We start from the raw sequence: 22852 nt of genomic DNA on the forward strand, positions 1-22852 counted from the left end.
TGGTATATGGGGCTTACCTTGCCTACAGGTGGGGAGTTTGAATCCTGGTACTCAGAAACCTGGGTACTGAATCTGGGGTGCACATACAGTGGAGGGTTGTGTACTGGAAGACCATGACTTCTTTTTGGGAAGCACTGCTTGTTCTACTGACCTTCTCTCACCATTCCAAGAGCCAGTAATAGTGATGTTTATGTGAGAGAATAGCTGCTGGAACGTGTCATCTGTAGGTGTGTCTATACTGGAGTTCAAAGATGTAATTTCCAGCTCAAGCAGACATATCTGTGCTAGCTCTGATCTAGTTAGCATACTAAAAATGGAAGTGTAGCCACTATGATGGAAGCCATAGGAGGGGCTAGCCACCCCAAGTACAATCCTATCTGAGACCCTAGGTATACAGTCAGAGCCGCTAGCCCAGTTCGCTGCTCATATTGCAGCAGCTACACTTCCGTTTTAGTGCACTAGCTTGACTTTCATGCTTTTAAGAACAGGCGTTTAGGTGTTTGAAGTCAAATCACAATGTTTGCCCCACTGGAAGAGGTTCCCCACTCTAAAGTGTGCAGTGAAATGATGCCACTGAGGTGACGTGAATGATAATGGAAGAGGTTGGGTGGCATGTACTGGTGCACCCACAAACACGCCTGAAGTCTTCCAGTGGTCCTTGTTGCAAAAAGTGGATCAGGCTATTTCCTGGCTTCCTCTGCCTCTGGTGGTTCCTCAAACCTCTAGCGATTGCTGCCTCACGGCTCCCCCCACCATCTTTTTGTAGGGAGCTGGATTGCAAGTAGCAACCATGAAGGGGGAAACAGCAGATGGCTTTAGAGGCCACATTGTGTTACAGAATATGCTGACAAACTGCATCTCTACCATAACTGTAAAAAGTTTCACCATGCTTTGGTATTGGCCATGGCACAAATGTAACAAAACTTCACAGCTTCAATTTTATAAGGCTTTGGGTAGCTGTATTCCCTCTTCAAGGCACCAGAGGGCACTGCTTAACCTACTTTAAATCCAATCTTTCTGCGCAGCTGCATATTCTGGGTTTGGGGAAGGTGGTTTAAAATTATTTCTGCTTCTTGCTGTAAACTTTCACTACGTTTTCTTTAAAAGTCTTTGAAAGCTTTTGTGTTTGGTTTTAGTTTTTGAGTGGTTGCTAAGGATCAATCAATGCTTTGCCAGCAGAGAGAGAGAGAGAACACTTTTGAAAGACCCATTGGTACAGTAAATGAAAATTGAAATGTAAATTGCCATTTTAAGTAGGGACAAAATGTGCTAGTTATGGTAATCCAGTTTAATCCTCATCAAAAAAACATGTTAGAGGGGTTTGGTTATTGTGTTGGCGTCTTTCCTTGGATCAATATACAAAGTAAAAACAAACAAGTCAACCACTGGGCAGGGCTTGATATTTTAACTCCTTCTGCGCACACTGTTGTTGCCAGAGGTTTAAAGGGTGCTCCAAAAAGAGGGTCATCTTGATGCTTCTGCTTTTCCATCTAAAATAAGGCCTTAATTTCAGATCATGTTTTTGGGGTTGAAGTCATTCTAGCCCAAGCACTGTATGTTGCTTGGTAATTCTGATCAGAGGACAAAGGGAAAACTAGTGTTACCTTCTACGTTCAGAGGAGGATAAAAACACCTTCTGGCCGAGACTGGCTGGAAGATACTTGGGGTCATTCCAGTGCTTATGTCCCATAAAAGCAGGAAGAGCCAATCCTGGGAGTGGTGAGGTGTGGCTCTTTATGTAGACAGCAAGAAAGATGCTAAAATACCTTAATTTAAGGTGGGATGGGAGGAATGAGTCTAGTGCTTATTTTTGCTTCTATATGAGATTCTAGAAAGAAGGCCTGACATTTAAAAAACTTTGTTTTATATTAGGAAATCTTGGTTTGGGTGAGGCCGGAAGACTCATTACTGGAGAGCTAGTGAAGTGATGTCATCAGAGGAGGTAGAAAAGACAAAGTTGAGCTGCAGGGATTTTAGTCAAAAGTGTAAAACTGGGGGCTTGGTTTTTATCATTACCACCTATTTAGTTAAATATTAAGCTTTTGAATAAAGGAAGAGCTTCTTAAAGATTCAGCACTTTTTCTCCTTCAATTAAGGTGTTAAAAAGTTCCTAATAAACATTCCTGAGACTTTCAACAAGTCCTAAAAAAACACAAAAAACTGGGGAAGACCAGATCTGCATTTCTTGGTGTTGCTAAGGTAAGAAGCACGCAAAGAGTAAGGAGAAAAACACATTTTCCAGGCTTTAATTTTTCAGCATAAAAAATGGGGGAAAAAGTCAGTTTTCCCAAAATTCTTTGCAGGTGACCTTTAACAGTTTGCAGCATACATTCTGCTTTATAACTGACCAGCTCAGCTGACTGGGGCTAAGAGACCCTCTAGAACAGGTATACAGCTGTATATCGTAAAATAAACCCACAGGGCTGGTTGTGCGATCTTAAGGACTCAGGAGGCATTTTTGGATAGTGAATGTTGATGATAGCATTTCTGTAAGGGTAGAAATAGCCTCCCATGCCTTGGGAAAAGTCTGCTTCTCTCTCCTTTTTTTTTGTCATTGCTCATCTCCTACTTCTGCTGCATGTGTGGCAGATGTTGACCTTCCCCACAGAGCCCCCATTTCAGTCCCCCTGTAATTCCCAAGAGTAGAATCTACCTTAGTGACTCTCAATCCGTCATTTGCATGGGTGGCAGCTCCCAGTGTGGGCAGAAGTGCCCACCTGAGCTGGTGTCAGGTCTATGCCACATGCCTGGATTTAGCATGGCAGAAAATCTTGGAATTTCATTGCAAGAATTAGAATTTCATTGTAAGAATGTACATATTGGGCATTATCAATGCTTTCATTATATTGTATCTAGTGACCCATATGCTAGACTGGGGCAGTTAATTGAGAGATGCATACTGATTCTCTAAAGTCACATGCTGTCATTCCAGCTTGATATTTAATGTGAAAATAGTCAAGACACATGTTTGTGAAGAGATGTGCAAATAACACAGGCCATGAGAGCTGGGGGAATAATTACCCTGCATATTCCCCTCCAGTGCCAGATATGAAACATTTCTAGAAATTGAGTAGAGGGGTCCTTGCTCCCCCCGCCCCCCAGTTTTTGAGAGCCCTATCCACAAATCTATCGTAAAGGAAGTGCTCCCGCCTCATCATCAATTTTTAGGGCAAAACCTATTTCTCTTCAGCCCCACAGAAGCTTACATAACCTCTCCATTCACAGAGCTGGTCCTCTGACACTCCTCATGCAAAGAGTGCTCTGGACATTTCTCAGCCTTTGCCCTAGTTCTCAAAAGTCGCTTTTCTTACCCTGCCTGGGACCGTGAGTATGTACGTGAGCAGCTAGCCAGCCTGCTGTGCCGCCCATGCCGCCTCTTCACTGCTGCTGTTGTTTGCTCTAGCTAAGTCAGAGCTAGCTCAGATACATCTGCATGTGCCATAGTCACACGTCTGACTGCAGTGTAGACATACCCTGAGAAAACACCATTTATCTCCCCTCTAACTTGCTCTGTCAACTCTGTCTTTAAAAAATGGAGGCTGCCCTTGCAGCAGGAACAGACCACAGGGGGCAGCTCTAGTTTTTGTCATCTTTGCTGGTCCTCTTCCACTAGCTTGGACATCAATAGGCCCCCACAATTTCATCATGTTCAGGTCACTGGAGCCATTTGGAGAAGAGCTGGCATTGTTTCCCTGCTTTCTGTTTGCTCTTAAAAGTGGTGCAGGAAAAGGGGAAGATGTGAGGGAGTGTGAAGATTGAGAATAGTGTGTTTGTTTAATATCTCTCATATATTTAAAATATTTATACAGGGAAGGTTGGCTTGCTGACCATGCTGGCTTGCAATGAAATCTTATCGGCAACTCGCACGCTTTCAAATGGTATGCAAAGCTCAGCAAAAAAAGTTCTGAGTAAAAAGTAGGGCACCTGAGGTTGGATACTTGGCCCTGTTTGTGGTCCCAAGATAATGGGAAGAGCCCCCACAGCAGGGTATCAGGGATAGAGAGTTTCATGCAGGGAGCATCCTTGATACCACAAGCTCTCAGAATAATAGAAATGTAGGGCTGGAAGTGACCTCAAGAGGTCATCTAGTTCAGGCCCCGGCACTGAGGCAGGACCAAGTGTAAACCTAGACCATCCCCTACAGGTGTTTGTCCAACCTGTTCTTTAAAATGTCCAGTGATGGGAATTCCACAACCTCCCAGAGCTTAACCATCCTTAGTTAGATTTTCCTAATATCTAACCCAAATCTCCCTTTCTAGAGATTAAGCCCATTGCTTCTTATCCTACCTTCAGTGGAATGGAGAACAATTGATCACCGCCCCCTTTATTATAGCTCTTAACATAGTTGAAGACTATTACCAGGTCCACTGTAATCCCAGATGCTTTTCAGCAGTACTATTGCCTACCCAATTATTACCAGTTTTGTAGCTGTGCTTTTGATTTTTCCTTCCGAAGTGTAGTACTTTGCACTTGGCTTACTGAATTTTTTTCTTGTTGATTTCAGACCAATTGTCCAATTTGTTCTGAATTCTAATCCTGTCCTCCAAAGTGCTTGAGACCCCTCCTAGCTTGATGTCATCTACATTATCCAAGTCATTAATGAAAATATTGACTGGTACCTGGCCCAGGACTGACCCCTGTGGGAGCCCACTAGATATAGCCTCCTAGTTTGACAGTGGACCACTGATATCTACTTTCTGAGTATGATCTTTCAACCAGTTGTGCACCAACCTTTTAGTAATTGAATCTAACCACATTTCCCTAGTTTGCTTATGGGAATGTCATGTGGAACAGTGTCGGCAGCCTTACTAAAATCAAGATATATCACGTCTACTGCTTTTCCCCATATCCACAGGCCAGTAATTCTGTCAAAAAAGACAATTAGGTTAGTTTTGCATGATTTGTTCTCGACAAATCCATAATTTCTGCCTATTATACTTTAGGTGCTTACATCATAGGTGACAGGGCCTGAAGAGACCACTTAGTGGGTCATCCACTCTGATCATATGTAAGGATCTGTGAGACTAAAGCTCAGGTCAGCAGTGCCTGGGTCTGCTGATGTTCCTACATCACCCCCAGGAGGCTATGCAGAGCCCCATCTAAGAAGCACTGTGGAGATTAGGGACCACTAAAAGTACCGCCCCAAAGGTCCAGAGTGACAGCACCCTGTGGCCCTCTGATTGGCCCATGCTCACTCTTTAGCTAGGTAGGGTGGCTCAGGAAGTTGTTAGGGCAATGGCACAGACTTTGGGTCTGCTGCAACTCCAAACTTCACCTTACCTTGCTCTCTGATCTCCAGCCTCCAACCCCAACCTGACTCTGACCCCAACTCTTGCCTCCCTGATTTCAGCCTGGTACTACCTCTGATCTCCAGTCTCCAACCCCTGCCTGAATCGGATCCTGGCTCTTGCTTATGGATCCTGGCTCTAGCGACTACCCTGATCCTTGCTTGCTGCCTACTGCCATGTGGCCATTGTTGATCTGTGGATGTAAGCCCAGCTGTGACCGCTAGGCCAGACTTCCTATGCCACCATCCCTCACACCATGTACATTTTATGGGGACTCCTCTGCAATCAGCACATTATTCTCACTAGTGTCTTATGGATGGTGCCTCCATCACCTCCCTTGGAGGTCTCTTCCACTGCCAAGTTGCTCTGACTGTGAAGGAACAGTTCTCAATGTGGAAGCTAAACTTTTTCCTTCTTTAACTTCAAGCTATTGCTCCTTATCCTAGAATCTTCTGCAGCTGCTTGCTTTGACTGCTCCTAAGGCTGGCTGCAGATGGAAGGTATATACAATAGGCTGTTCCAGACAACTGCACCAAATCAGTAGCTCAAAGATCATGCAGACACTTTCTTACTGGTTGCTGTAAGTTAGACTTTCCTGGGTGTATTTTTGGCACATTTTCTTGGCCCGTCTTTGTAGCACCCTGACCATTTCATTTCACTCCCTGTGTGAAATTGCCCAGGAAGACTCAGCATGAAACAATCCTACCTGGGTTGGGTTCCCCTAGCCTGAGAAGGGAGGATGGAATTTCTACCAACAAGTCCCATAGGGGAAAATAAGTGCCCTGGTGAAGTCCAAATGTTCTAGTCCTACATACTCTTTACTAAACAAATTTCAAATTGGCAAACAGCGTCTTTCTTGAATCCTCCTTCCTAAACTACTCTTGGCTGTCCTGGCTTTCCTGTAGCCCATGTCAGAAATGGCTCTATGTGACAGTAGATGGACAAGAATCTGTCCTAATATTATTCTCTCAGTATGGGCTTGATCTTGCTCCCAGGGAAGTCAATGACAAAACTCCCATAGGCTACTACTGGAATGGAATTAGGCCCTCTGTATAGTAAGGGTTTAAATGGCCACATAAGAAAGGCATACTTGAGCATTTCTCGAGTAATGAACTCCTCTCTTCATCTGACTCTCAAATAGTAAGTTAAGAGAATGTATTTGTTTCTGCAGATTGTGACAGGAGTGTTTAATTTAGAATAGCAGTCTCTTGCTCAACTGCTAGCCAAATGAATGCTTAGGGCCAGGAAACTGTGAATAGATGGATATCCAGTGTCTGTAAAGGGTTAATACTTTCAGTGATGGATGCAGATACTTTTTTGCACTTCGACTGGAGTCAAAAACTCTCTGCTTTATTTCATTGGTATTTCACATCTTCTCCTAGAGTGTCACAGATTTTATTGCTGCTTAATAGCATGAGGTTCTTCACTCTCCTGGGGGTGGATTATTCCACATGCAGGGGTCTCACTTCTTCCTAGGTAGTCCAGCTAGATGATTATCCAGTCTGTCTTAAGTTATTTAGTTTTCTTCTCTCTTCCTCTTTGAATATTCTCAGGTGGGATTATTCAATGGAAATGGCATAAACGTTTTACCTTTTGAGTTTGCAGTTTCTCATTAACCGATGAGGGAAGATTAGGGGGGAAAAACGGGTTTGTTTAGTCTGGAGAAGAGAAGACTGGGAAGGGGACATGATAACAGTTTTCAGGTACATAAAAGGTTATTAAAAGGAGGAGGGAGAAAAATTGTTCTTCTTAACCTCTGAGGATAGGACAAGAAGCAAGGGCGGTTTAGGTTGGACATTAGGAAAAACTTCCTGACTGTCAGCGTGGTTAAGCACTGGAATAAATTGCCTAGGGAGGTTGTGGAATCTCCATCATTGGAGATTTTTAAGAGCAGGTTGGACAAACACCTGTCAGGGATGGTCTAGATAATGCTTAGCCCTGCCATGAGTGCAGGGGACTAGACTAGAAGACCTCTCAAGGTCCCTTCCAGTCCTACAATTCTATGATTGCTCAGCACTCTGAATTTCAGAAATCCCAATTACTGACCCCAGTGTAGAGAAGGTTCACACAGGTGTAACCATGTTGAAGTCTATAATTCTCTTCTCATCTAAAGCACCTCAAAGCCCTTTACAAACATTAAGCCTCCTAACACACCGGTGAGGAAGGCAGAGGATGTACGTATAGAGATCACTTCATCTAGTACTGAAATAGAGAGAGGTAATGTAGCAGTCTACAGAAATACCATACAATACTTTAGTTCTGAAAGTAGAGGAGAATATCATATTCAATTGATGATTTAAGTGGCTACCTAAATTGGAATGTTTCCAGGCCACTGGGGTTAACAACCCTATTTTTGCAAAAAGTGCCATGAGATCCTTAATGATCACCAGAGGTCAGGACCTCAGTTTTATGTCTCATCTGAAAGACTGAATTTATAACTAACGCTGTCACCATCTGATCTGGCCATCCATTTCAGAGACTGCTTTATTTGTGATGCCAGGAATATAAATGACCAGCAGAGTTTTCCCCCTACTCAGTACTCCTTGTCTAAAGGAATTTCCCTTTGTTCCTTTTTATCCTTTCCATGGTAGGCTTGTCTGAAATACTGAGGCATATTTCCCAGTTTGTAGTAATATGTGATTGTAATTAGCTGCTACACCCTACACACATTCTCTTATCCAGGACTGAAAATAAATGAACATCTTGGTTAGGTGCAGTGATTTTATAGAAGCATGAGGATTGTTGGCAACCAGTGGTATATGCATCCAAATCACTCACGGAGGCAGAAACCAGATATGCACAGATTGAGAAGTAGCTTTTAGGAATATTGTTTGCTTGTGAGAGATTCAATCAGTATATTTATGACCAGACAGTGGAAGTTGAAATGGACCACAAGCCCCTGTTAGTGTTATTTAGCAAAGCACTAAATGATTATTGATTACTTAAGGATTCAAAGAATGGTGAGAAAGTTACAAAAGTATGATTTGGTTGTGACCTAGACACCCAGTAAACTCATGTTCACTGCTGATGCACTTTCCAGAGCAATGGGGCCCATGAAACTAGAGAAGACTTTAGAGACAGAGATGCAAGCCTATGTAGATCTGATTGTAAAGTCAATTCCCATAGCTAACAGGAAACTGCAACAAATAAGAGAGGAAATGGGAAAAGATGAATTGTTGGGAATCCTTAAAACAGTGATAATTAAAGGGTGGCCTGAAGAAATAAGCAGTTGCTGTCCCAGTATAAGAGACTATTGGAACTGCAGACATGAACTTACTGTGATAGATGGGGTGATTTTCAAGGGTAGTAAGGTGGTAATTCCAATGAGCCTATGAAAAGAAATGCTACAGAAGATCCATGAGGGTTATTTAGGAATTGAGAAGTGCAAACAATAAGCATGAGAGGTGCTGTATGAGCCACAGATCAATCGCGACATTACTAATGTGGTAGGAAACTGCTTTTCATGCTTGAAATACAAGCCATGCCAACAGGCAGAGCCACTGAGACTTCATCCAGTTCCACAAAGGCCTTATGAAAAGGTCGGCACTGACTTATTCACCTGACAATCAAAGGTTTATTTAATAGTCACAGATTATTATTCTTTGTATCCAGAAATTTGCACACTGACCAGTACGAATAGTAAGTCAGTGATTGCCGGCTTGAAGGGAATCTTCTCCAGACATGGAGTTCCAGGTGAAGTCTTCAGTGATAATGGGCTACAATTTTCCAATGCAAATTTTAGGCAATTTGCCATAGATTGTGACTTTCATCACAAAACGTCAAGTCCAAATGATCCCCAATCAAATGGATTTGTGGAAAAGTCTATACAGATAAAGAACATTATGAAAAATACTTTTATTTTTGACAGTGGGGGTGATTTGTACACAGCGTTACTGGTTTACTGAAGTACACCCCTGGAGAATGACTTTTCTCCACCTTAACAGTTAATAGGAAGAAGGATCAGATCTAATTTACCAATTATTGATAACTCGCTGAAATCTCATAACAATGAAATTATACGGAAAAGGAAAGAAACTCAGAAGTGGAAGCAGAAATATCAATTTGACAAAAGGCCCCATGAGCTCCCATCTCTTAACCCAGTTGATAGAGTGTGCCTGAGGAATCACACCTTTAATACTTGGGGCCAAAGGGGTCCCATTAAAGAACAGCTGCATCCAAGGTTTTATGTAGTCCAGACAGACCAGGGGGACACACTTCAGTGTAATCGAAGGGATTTACGAGTAATCCCAGAAAGTTCCAACACATTGACAGTAGATGTGGATTCTGGCATTTCCCATCTGACTCATCCTTTATCATCAACACACAAAGGAGAAACTGTCAAGGAACAAGAGAATAACTCAGACCATAATGGAAGGTAATCCCTCCTGGCCAGAGGAAAAACCCTTTCACCTGTAAAGGGTTAAGAAGCTAGGATAATCTCGCTGGCACCTGACCACAGTGACCAATGAGGAGACAAGATACTTTCAAAGCTGGAGGGGGGGAGAAACAAAAGGTCTGTGTCTGTCTGTGTGATGCTTTGGCCGGGGACAGAACAGGAATGGAGTCTTAGAACTTAGTAAGTAATCTAGCTAGATATGCGTTAGATTCTGTTTTCTTTAAATGGCTGAGAAAATAAGCTGTGCTGAATGGAATGGATATTGCTGTTTTTGTGTCTTTTTGTAACTTAAGGTTTTGCCTAGAGGGATTCTCTATGTTTTGAATCTAATTACCCTGTAAGGTATTTACCACCCTGATTTTACAGAGGTGATTCTTTTTACTTTTTCTTTTCTTTTAAGAAACTGAATGCTTTTTCATTGTTCTTAAGATCCAAGGGTTCCGTCTGTGGTCACCTATGCAAATTGGTGAGGATTTTTATCAAACCTTCCCCAGAAAAAAAGGGGGTAAGATTTGGGAGGATTCTGGGGGGAAAGAAGTTTCTAAATGAACTCTTTCTCAGTAACTGGTGTTAGACGTTTGGTGGTGGCAGCGAAAGTCCAAGGGCAAAAGGTAAAATAGTTTGTATCAGGGGAAGTTTTAACCTAAGCTGGTAAAAGTAAGCTTAGAAGGTTTTCATGCAGGTCCCCACATCTGTACCCTAGCATTCACAGAGTGAGGAAGGAACCTTGACATCCTGAAAGACTCACAAAGGCTTGCTAACCTGCCTGGAGTAGGGGTATTTTAGGAAAGCGAGTAGTACAGACTTATTCGAGAGTGATGTGCTGGTAACCTCTCCTCTCTAGGTGACTGACACATTGGGTTTATGGAAATGTACTACATGGATTGAAAATGTAATGCATGTGTTGTTAGATAGTTGTTAGCTGTTTATATATATGTATATAAGAGCTAATTTGTTTTTCTTTCAGAGAGAAGATGTCAAGATATGTTCATAGAAGATTATAATTTTGCGACGCTTGGTCATAAGGGACTGTATTATGAACATAGGAATTTGAAGATGTGCCCTGGAGGCGGGGGTTGGGAACGCCGCATGGCTGTGTGCTGCAGTTCACCAGAGAGTACAGTGGCCAGGTGCCTGCTTTCTTCTAGAAAGTCCAGTTGAAAATGGGACCTGACAGTGTCCAGTCAGTACTACTGGCTAGACACCAAAAGTCCGGTTACCTCAGTAATCACCCGCAGTCAGCTTCCCTTCTGCCACAGGGAAAGTGGGAAGACCAGCTGCTGCTGGAGCTGGAGGAGCTCTCAGGAACTGCCTGGCTCCAGCGGAGAGTGATACAAGTGGCCAGCGCTCGGGGGACAGATCCTGAAGCGTGCGGTGTTTGACGAGTGGGGTGGGTGGCTGGGCTCACCGCCCGGACCCCCTTCTCAGCCTCCTTTGTGCCCTGCCCCCAGGGTGATACCCGCTGTTCTGCTCTGGTCACCCCCCCACACTCTGGAATGCGGCTCTCCCTCCCCTATCCTGCCCCAGTCATCCCCTCTCCACCCCCAGAGTGCTGCTCTCCCTCCCCCATCCTACCTCAGTCACCCTCCCAGTCAAATTATGCTAGAGCCCTTGCCCAGCTGGTGGGGGGAGGGAGGTGGAGAGAGCAGTGAGCAATGGGAAGGGGGGGAAGAGGAGCAGGGGGTGGGGCCTCAAGGGAAGAGGCAGCGCAGGGAACGGGGGAGGTTCCAGGGCTCAGTGTCCAGTTTTCACAAATTAGAAAGTTAGCCACCCTGCCAGAGAGGCTTTCCAGTTTTATTCCTTTCTCATTCACTGGTTTATTTAATGAATCCCAAGATCGTTACAGTTCTAACTTCTAATCTTTTGTTCTGTAGTGCACGGTGACACGCATCTGCTTGAAGCGTTACTTAGGAAACTCTCCTGCTAATGTAGCGCTGTGCACACCTGCACTCACGTCAGTGTAACTTATGTCGCTCTGGCGGGTAGTTTATCACACCCCTAAGCGACATAAATTATGCCCACATAAGCTGTAGTGTAGACATAGCCTCACACTTTTTCTGTGCTGCTTTCCTCCCTTTAATCCCTTACTCCATCTCTTATGTGCTCATCGCCTCATCTGGGTTTCCTTTCACATAAGCCTCCACCTTTTTTCTTTCTCCTCTTCTCTGCCACTATCTCCACATTATATACTTGACAATGCTTTTCATTTGGTTTTTAATGCTGTTGGGTCTTTTCATCTTTATGATCAATCCAAATATTCACCGGAATGTAAACATTTAACCAGCAGGGCTATGGGGTCCAGAGGCTGGAGACAATAGAGGAAGGAAAATATTCTCCTTTTTTGGAGTGCATAAGGAATTGGAAATGTGCCAGCTCACTCAATCAACTGATTATGGTGCTCCACTTCATCCCAAATAGGTTACTGCCACACGTCATCTGCATTTTGAACTGCTTGATTCAGCAGCAACGGAGGTGAAGTTGAAATCAGAAGGTCTTAATTTCAGAGACACAAAGGGCTTTTCTCTCTCAAGTCATCAAAATATTATTATTCTTGATTAGATTTCAAAGCTATTTAAGATGCTCTAGTCACATGGTCAACTAGTGGCTTGTATAACGTCATCGTTGATGTTCACATGAATGGTGAATTTTAAGGTGGACATACTGCTCTGTCTAAATCAAGGGCTGTGAAAGTCAGATATTCTGGAAGTCCAGCCTATGGATCTAGGAACCAGGCTTTTGTTGGATTTTGTGCAGCCAGTTAGTACGTTAGTGTTGAGTGGCAGATCTGGTAGAATTCCTATGCCCTGGTCGTAAAAGAGATCAAGAGACCCACCAGCTGTCATTCTAGCAATAGCCAAGTTCTAATCAGCAAAACTAAATGGCCAAAGACTTTTCAAACAAACTGAACTGATGTGGCAAAGAATGTGAAGAGAAGACATTTTCAACTGTTTGTATACCAAGGCTAGGAGTCTTGGAAACAAGCAAAAGGAATTGGAGATTCTCATTGATGAGAAGAAATTTGATATAATTGGCATGAGTGAGACTTGGTGAAGGTAACAGCAGGTTTGTTAGTCTGACATCTGACATGGGCAGTTTCTCCTATGTGGGGTCCCATTTAAGCCTCTGCACAGGCACATGCCTTTGCGGGTGTGGGGACTAAGATTGTTTTATATTTGTTTTAACTGTTGTGATGGCCGCCTGGTGCCATGGCAGCAGCTCTGCATAAAAATACATAAATACCAAGGAAGACATGAAAATAAAAGGAGTACTTGTGGCACCTTAGAGACTAACCAATTTATTCGAGCATAAGCTTTCGTGAGCTACAGCTCACTTCATCGGATGCATATCGTGGAAAATACAGAAGATGTTTTTATACACACAGACCATGAAAAAATGGGTGTTTATCACTACAAAAGGTTTTCTCTCCCCCTCACCCCACTATCCTGCTGGTAGTAGCTTATCTAAAGTGATCACTCTCCTTACAATGTGTATGATAATCAAGGTGGGCCATTTCCAGCACAAATCCAGGGTTTAACAAGAACGTCTCAGGAACACGGGGGGGGGGGGGGGGGCGCGGAAGGACTACTACAGGACAGGCCTAACAAAGAAAATAACAGAACGCCACTAGCCATCACCTTCAGCCCCCAACTAAAACCCCTCCAACGCATTATCAAGGATCTACAACCTATCCTGAAGGACGACCCAATGCTCTCACAAATCTTGGGAGACAGGCCAGTCCTTGCCTACAGACAGCCCCCCAACCTGAAGCGAATACTCACCAGCAACCACATACCACACAACAGAACCACCAACCCAGGAACCTATCCTTGCAACAAAGCCCGTTGCCAACTGTGCCCACATATCTATTCAGGGGACACCATCACAGGGCCTAATAACATCAGCCACACTATCAGAGGCTCGTTCACCAGCACATCTGCCAATGTGATATATGCCATCATGTGCCAGCAATGCCCCTTTGCCAGGTATATTGGTCAAACTGGACAGTATCTATGTAAAAAAATAAATGGACACAAATCAGATGTCAAGAATTATAATGTTCATAAACCAGTCAGAGAACACTTCAATCTCTCTGGTCACGCGATTACAGACAGTTGCGATATTACAACAGAAAAACTTCAGAAACAGACTCCAAAGAGAGATTGCTGAATTGGAATTAATTTGCAAATTGGATACAATTAACTTAGGCTTGAATAGAGACTGAGAATGGTTGATTCATTATAAAAAGTAACCTATTTCCCCTTGTTTATTCCTTCCCCGCCCCCCACTGTTCCTGAGACGTTCTTGTTAAACCCTGGATTTGTGCTGGAAATGGCCCACCTTGATTATCATACACATTGTAAGGAGAGTGATCACTTTAGATAAGCTATTACCAACAGGAGAGTGGGGTGTGGTGAGGGGGGAGAAAACCTGGATTTGTGCTGGAAATGTCCCACCTTGATTATCATACACATTGTAAGGAGAGCGATCACTTTAGATAAGCTATTAGCAGCAGGAGAGTGGGGTGGGGGGAGAGAAAACCTTTTGTAATGATAAACACCCATTTTTTCATGGTCTGTGTGTATAAAAACATCATCTGTATTTTCCACGGTATGCATCCGATGAAGTGAGCTGTAGCTCACGAAAGCTTATGCTCAAATAAATTGGTTAGTCTCTAAGGTGCCACAAGTACTCCTTTTCTTTTTGCGAATACAGACTAACACGGCTGTTACTCTGAAAGGAAGACATGGTTGCTTAATTTGGCTATAGTTTATTGGATGAAAGGAATGCAGTAGATGCCATGTATTTGGATTCTATTAAAGCATTTGATACCCAGTGCGAAGGGTTGCAAAGGGATCATACTAAACTAGGTGACAGGGCAACTAAATGGCAGATGAAATTCAATGTTGTAAGTGCAAAGCAATGCACACTGGAAAAAATAATCCAAACTATACATACAAACTGATGGAGTCTAAATTACTATTACCACTCAAGAAAGATCTTGGAGTCATCATGGATAGTTCTTGGAAAACATCCGCTCAATGTACAGCGGCAGTCAAAAAAGCGAACAGAATATTAGGAATCATTAGGAAAGGGATAGATAGTAAAACAGAAAATATCATAATGACACTATACAAATCCCTTGAATGCTCACACCTTAAATACTGCATGCAGTTCTGGTCACCCCATCTCAAAAAAGATATAATAGAATTGGACAAAATACAGAGAAGGGCAACAAAAATGATTGGGAATATGGAACTGCTTCCATATGAGACTGAAGGCCAAAAGTATGACTGGGTTAAAAAAAAAGAATAAATAAGTTTCTGGAGGGTAGGTCCATTAATGACAATTAGTTAAGATGGTCAGACATGCTTGGGGTGTCCCTAAACCTCCAACTGCCATAAGCTTGGAATGGGTGACGGTCTGGATCATTTGACAATTGCCCTGTTCTGTTCATTCCCTTTGAAGCATCTGGCATGGGCCACTGTCAGAGATAGGATATGTGCTAGATGGACCATTGGTCTGATCTAGTAGGTTCTGTTCTTACGTTCTTAATGGTCTATAAAATCGAACTTGAAAAACAAATTCAAATTAGCGTGGATAATAGCACTGTCACATAGACTAGAAACTGGCTGGAGGATCATGGACACAAGAAAATGATAAACAGCAATGTGTCAAGCTGAGGGAAGGCACTCTGTGGAGAAGTACAAGGCTCAATTGTGGGTGTATTTTGTTTAAGAACTTAGCTCATGATTTGGAAGAAAGCACGTGAATTAAGGTCACAGATGCTACTAGTCTGAGAAGCATTGTAGACATCAGATAAATACAAGGGGGACAAAAGGAGTCTTGAAATTAAAAGAGCGGAATTCCACGTGGAACAATAACATGGTGGGTTTCAATGAAATGCAGATGCAATTGGAAAAACAATCTTGGAAAACAGTAATGATGAAAGAGACCTTGGGGGACAGTCAGTTGTGAGACACAAGCATCTAATAATGAGATACAGCAGCAAACATCCTTTGATTTTTTTATTTCAGCTGCGTGTAGAGAGGCATCCCTTTGCAGACCGAGGTGGTGGTACTAGCCCTTGCCTATATGGCAATAGTGGAACACCACATAAGGTTTGATTCAGCTCCAATTGACTTCACATGGGCAGGCTGTTGCCCTTAGAATATGGTGTATAGTGATCGCTGCCCCAGAAAAATGGTAATATGACATACTGGAAGAAGTTCCGAGAACAGCAACAAAAGTGATTAAAAAGCTGGAGGGACTGACGTAGGGAAGATTAAAAATACCTGAATAGGTAGAGCTAAATTCCAAATAACTGAAGCTATAATATTGGTTTACAAGTATTGAAGGGTACAAACACCAAAGAGGGAGAAAAATTACTTAGGAGGGAGTACATGGAGTATAACTAGGAGTAATGGAATGAAAATCTGTATAGGAAAACAAATATCAAAGGGGGAAAGAACTCCTGCTAGTTTATTGGATTGTACAGAATAGTCTCCCAAAAAGAGACCTGAGGCATCCATGACTACACTGGATAAAGCACTTGCAAATGCACAGCATGGAACTCACAACAGATTGGAAGTCTGAGTAACAATCTGTACAATTAGATGGATCTTATTTTGCCTGAACGAGGATGGGAGAGCCACATCTCCTCTCATCCCTTCATAATTGCACTTGAATTTTTTTAGCCTTTTCTTAACAGCCAGGGACAATACCTGCCTCAAATACTGTTTTAATTTTTGATGAGGCATCCAGTTCAAATGGCATCACACACAGCCACAGGTCTGCCTAACTGCAACCAAGGGGACAGCTTGCAATCCCAGATCATGTAACCCAGTGTGGTTCTTCAGTTCTAACAGGATGGCTAATACAACCTGGTGCTGCTGGCAGTGGGATTTTCAAGGTAGTGTTCTGCATGCATCCCTTTGCCTTCACAGGCCATGCTGGCTTAATAAGGATACTCACCACTAAAGCTATGTCTACACTACAGACCTTCCAGCTGTACAACTGTAAGGTCTCCCTTGTAGCCTCTCTATGCTGGTGGGAGAGAGCTCTCCAACCAGCATCATTAAACCACCCCCAAATGAACATCTGAGAGCCTCGCCTGTCGACATAGCATTGTCCACCCCCGTGCTTTTGTCAGTGAAACTTACCTCGGTCAGTGGGGTGTATTTTTCATACCCTGACTGATAAAAGTTTTACTGACAAAAGTGCTAGTGTAGACAAAGCCTTAGTATCTTCCAAGATCTGAACCAATAGTGGCTTTTTAATGAATAGTTTTCTCTTTGTTTGATGGGAAACAACATATTTTTTAGTGAATATCTCTGGGCCTGTTTCTCGTGATCTGATTATAAGACACTGTCCTATATTAGTCACACAGTCTGCCTTGGGGTTTACTGTCATCTGTGATCTGTTCTTTGAACAATGCCCACACACATCTTTCATCTGTCAGGAGAGCTCCCCACCCCATAATTGTTGCCATTGTTTTGTTTGATGGCACCACTGTCAGTATACTTTGTATACTTAAGCGAGAAAAAAATCAATCTTCTAATTAATGAAAAGTACTACAGACAAAATGACTTGCCCGGAGGGTGGGGTGGGTATCCACGGCTTTAATGCCCCCTTTTCCCAGCTCGACTGTTGCTAATGAATGAGCAGCTTGTTTAGGGCTTTTAATGAGGGTTAAACTGCTGGGCTCACAGCAAGGGCTGTCACTGAGGGAGGGAGGCGATAAAGAGGAGGGGGAGGGTGGTGGGAGAGAGCAATGCACGGTCACACTGGGGCCGTTATCTATGGCTGGGCGACCAGTTCGACTTTATGTCCTCAAGCAGCCCCTCCATCATCAGCAAGGTCAGGATCCTCTAGCTCGATCAGAGAGGATGCTCTTTGACCAATGAGGCGTGAAATAGCATTTGGGAAATGGCTTTATAAATATTGATTCAGAAATTGCTCTGGCCCCTGACTCCACGATTGGCCTGTTTATCCAGCAAAGGGTAGAGAAATGGAAAGAAACTGTCCATTTCCCAGATAAGGCAGCACATGCATTTTTCATCAGTGTCCTATTTTCCCCTTGCTGACTCGCTTGCACCCCCTAACGCCCCCCCCCCAAATGAACGTAGCAGCTAGCTGTAGGGAGTGGGAGGAGGAGAAGAAAGTATGGAGCTCAACCCAGAATGGCATTAGAACAGTACAAAGAGCATTTCAATACAAATTCTTTATAATGGGGTAGACTGTGTAACTCTTGATCTCATTGGGAGCCCTTACTCCCACAAGTAGTCCCATTGAACCCTCGAGGAAGGGTCCCCCAATCTCTGTAAGAGGAGAAATGTCTTTTAAGCAAGCAGGCTTGGCATCTCCCTATTAGAGAGAGATCTGAACGAAGGCCTGTAATACAAGTACCGCAGAACGTTGTGGGAGTTCAAACCCAGACTTTAGGGCTGGTCCCTGTTTTACCCGCAGTACTGTTAACGCGACAGCCTGGAACACAGATGGCACTTTCTAGTCCCGCTTTTCTTGTTAAATGTAAAGTTTAACACATTTTTTGTTTTTTAAAAATAATAATATAAATCAGGCAAGGCTGGCAAATGTCGTTGAGTTAACATTGCTGTTGGAACTTCAATTTTAAAATTTCCTGATTGTCTGTTATTTCAAACAGTGCAACCGTAATGTTATATTGACAGGTTTTGGTTTATTTTCATTTAATATTCCTGGCTTTAAAAAATTATTTGTATTACAGTAATACCTAGAGACCCCAATTGAAATCAGGGCCCCATCGTGCTAAACAGAATAAGAGACAGTTCCTGCCCTGAAAAGCTTACAGTCTAAATAGACAAGACAGAAAAGGAAATATTCTCTCTCCATTTTACAGATGAATTACTGAGGCACCCAGAGGTTAAGTGACTCATCCAAGGTCAATCAGGAAGTCTGTCAGAAAGCCACCACTTAATTTAATCTGGTATAATTAGGCAGGCCAAAAAAAGAATTTGAAGAGCAACTAGGAAAAGGCACAAAAACTAACAGCAAAAATTGTTTTAAGTACATGAGAAGCAGGAAACCTGCCAAACAATCATTGGGGCCATTGGACAATCGAAGCGCTAAAGGAACAGTAAAGGAAGACAAGGCCATTGTGGAAAAGCTAAATTAATTCTTTGCATTGGTCTTCACTGCAGAGGATGTGAGCAAGATTCCCACACCTGAGTCATTTTTTTAGGTGATGAATCTAAGGAATTTAAGGAACTGTCCCAGATTGAGGTGTCAATAGAGGAGGTTTTGGAACAAATGGACAAATTAAACAGTAATAAGTCATCAGGACCAGATGGTATTCATCCAAGAGTTACGAAGGAACTCAAATATGAAATTGCAGAGCTACTAAGTGTAGTATGTAACCTATCACTTAAATCATCCTCTGTACAAAAAGACTAGAGGATAGCTAATGTAATGTCAACTTTTAAAAAAGGCTCCCAAGGTGATCCTGGCAATTAGAGGCAACAAAAATGATTAGGGGTATGGAACAGCTAGGGTTGCCAGTTTTGGTTGGACCTATTCCTGGAGGTTTCCTCACATGACATAATCTTTAATTAAAGATTAATCTTTAATTTCTGGAGACTCCAGGACAATCCTGGAGCACTGGCAACCCTAGGAACAGCTTCAGTATGAGGAGAGATTTAAAAGACTGGACTGTTCAGCTTGGAAAAGAGATGACTGAGGGGGGCTATGATCGAGGTCTATCAAATCATGAGTGGTGTGGAGAAAGTGAATAAGGAAGTGTTATTTACCACTTCACATAATACAAGAATCAGTGTCACCCCGTTAAATTAATAGGCATCAGGTTTAAAATAAATTAAATGAAGCGCTTCTTCACACAACACACAGTCAACCTGTGGACCTCATTTCTAGGGGATGTTGTGAAGGCCAAAAATATAACTGGATTCAAAAAAAGAATAAGATAAGTTCCTGGAGGATAGGTTCATGAACAACTATTAGCCAAGATGGTCAGGGATGCAACCCCATGCTCTGGGTGTCTCTGAGCCACTGAGTGCCAGAAGATGGGGCTGGATAACAGAGCAAATCACTCGATAACTGCCCTGTTCTGTTCATTCCCTCTGGAGCTCCTGGCATTGGCCACTGTCGGAAGACAGGATACTGGGTTAGATGGACCATTGGTCTGACCCAGTATGGCCATTCTTATGTTCTTAACTTTCTCATGAAGACAAGCCCTCATTAAGGTGGACTGTAATTACTCACAGTGGAACCTGGCTAAGGCTAGTACCCCTAATCTTGCAAAAAGTGGCCTGATTCTCAGGGGCACCAGTTTTACCTGTGTGTAATTTTACTGACTTCACTGGAGTTATGCCAATGTAAAACCAACGTTGCAGAGTAGAGAACCAGGCCCAGGGTCTTTACAGACCATAAGCAGGCAAGACCTCAGCAGCACAGTACCCCTTAGCGCCATGCTGGAGCATTGGCTCAGTGCCATTTACTGGATCACTAACATGGCTTCATGAAGCACCAGGGCCTGGTGCTGCTCACTTTGTAAGATTTGATTAAATTGCAGCCTAAAAAGTGGAACAGTTACAGACCAGCTCAAATCTTCTTCTTTTTTATAATCATAAGGAAATAAAAATCAAGGTGCAGACCTGCTCTGAAAATCTGATGTTAATCCCACACAGGCAGATGTTTGTATCCGGACACTGGGTGTCCTCTCACATATAAATCTCCCTTCTTGGAGCACAACCTTCACATGTCATTGTGCAGAAATATACTGCCCTGTCTGATAACCTCCTTCAACTAGCTTGGTAATGAGTTGCTTCTGGAGAGGGAAACCAGTTTATCAGATCTGATTAGAGGGAAAGGAGGCTTCAGTGGAGAGATATAGAGCTGTGGGAAGGAGGGAGGCACATAGAACACACAGACAGACTCAAGTCTGATGGTCTGAGTTTCAAAAATGCTGGGCAAACACATGTGCCCTGAAATAACTGGGGGCTGTGTGTGTGTGTTGGGGGGGGGTGTCGGTCAATATATTGGGAAAATCAGGCCATTAACAATACAAAATTTGTGAAACTGCACCACATGCTAACCTATTTGAAAGAATTGTCATTGTTCTCACTGCCTTATCGCTCAGAGTTCTGGACATCAAGACTACCCTATCTAATCTATCATTTCAGCTGGGCTTGCTGATGTAATTCATTTTTAAAGAGGCGCAGTCCTAGCTGATGTTAGCGCTATCCTGGTGAGTAGCAGTCCACGCTGCAGAATTCTCAGCTGGTGCCATTTGTGAATGCCGGGCTCTGATACATTAGCGTGTAATGGTGGGGGGGTCTCAGTGTTGGACATTCCCGGCACTGCTGTGCAGTGATAAAGCAGAGGGGATGCAGTTGTGTTTTCAGCGCTGAAGATTCCCAAATTCTTTGTACAACGGAAGTAATGCACTCATGTCTCAGTGCCGGTGATTCTTGGGTACCGTACAGTAATACAGAAGGAGACATTTAAATAACGGGTGTCTCTGTGCTGGAAGTGTCTAGAAGAGTGCCATGATATAGTGGTGTTGATGTTTTCAGATATCTTTTAAGCTCTGTTTGTCGGCAAACTATTACAGTAGCAAGAAAGCACTCCTAGCCCAGGTAGAGATCATCTGCTAAGGGCTTGTCTACAACTGAAAAGCAACAGCAGCACAGAACTGCCCTGCGATAGTGCTTCGGAGTAGACACTACCCAGGCTGCTGGGAAGGGCTCTCTTGTCACTGTAGTTAATCCACCTCCCCAAGAGGCAGTAGCCTGGTTAACAGAAGAATTCTTCTGGCAATCTAGTGCTGTCTACACCATGGATTAGGTCGGCTTAACTACGTTGCTCAGGGGTATGGATTTTTTGCACCCCTGAGCAACGTAGCTGGGTCAGCTTAGCTTTTGAGTGTAGACCTGGCCTAAGAAGAGATCATTTGCTATAAAATTAGAATTAACCAAGCAGTGAATCAAGCGACTTTCTGTACGCATATGAAGTAGGATAACCAGGCAAGCCCACTCTCCCCAGATGGATTCCTCTCCTGGGGTCTTCCCCTGCTACCTCCATATGACTTCGCTCTCTCACCCCAGAGTGATCCCTGTGGTGAAGAACAAATGTGTGTAGCCTGGGTAAAACATGTGAGGAGTGCACCCCACTAGCATTCATGAACGTGCAAAGTCTCTTGAATTATTTGGCAATCAATTAACATGCGGTCAGAGTCTAGTGAAGGCAAAGCCATAGGTTCTCTTCTTACATCTGATTGAGGATGCTTTTTTCCTGGAGACTGCAGAAGTACAGCCAGCCGGGCACACACTAGATATTTGCAGCTGCAAAGACAGTGGTGTTTCCTATGTTTATGAACTTGATGACCTCTGGGGTGGTGGGAAGAGCAAGCCTTTGCTAGGTTCTTAATGACTTCTTGTGTTCCGAAATGTTTGTTCAGAGCTCACCAGACCGTAAGCTGTTAGTGAACTTGCCACAATAGATAAATCACTGGCCTTCATAGCAGGGAATTGGGCCTTTAATTAAACTTTGTTCCCAGAATCCAGCCTCCATCCTACCTCCTTTACCCAAACTTTCTCAAAGGAGGCCCATTGCATTAGGTCTAGCAGTGCATCTTGGGCAGTTTGCCATCATCTTGTTTGTAATGAACCAGGAGTTGCAATGGAAAGGAGATGAGGTGGTGGCAAGGAGTTTATGGTCTCAGTTGATCTTTACCATAAAGGATGAGATCCTGTTGGAGGTCAGAAAATTATCAGGGTTGTGTTGGGTCAACTTGGAGTGGAAGACCTCTCAAGAAAACATTGGTGTTTCAGGAAATGTCGTTAGTGCTCGTCACTGACAGCAATGAACTAATCTCCTTCATGCCAGTGGGGTGCACCACATTTAGTCGGAGACTTAAAACTAATCTTTTGAGATGCCTAGCAGCATGTTGGTTTAGCCCACTTGGAAATTTCTGACCTCTCAAACAATAGCCCTGAACTAGTGTACTGTATGTGCCAACTCTGCATCCATAGTACTCGTTCTTGAAACAGTCTCAGCAACCCAAGTTGATTCTCCTTTAAAGTAGTTACACTGAATGGACATTTCTGTAGCTGCTGAGGTATTCTCTTAATGAACGGAAACATGAGGTCATTAGGACAGTGGGTTGGAGGTTCTGCCG

This window comes from Lepidochelys kempii, chromosome 6 (assembly GCF_965140265.1).
Source record: "Lepidochelys kempii isolate rLepKem1 chromosome 6, rLepKem1.hap2, whole genome shotgun sequence".
NCBI classification, from domain to species: Eukaryota; Metazoa; Chordata; order Testudines; family Cheloniidae; genus Lepidochelys; species Lepidochelys kempii.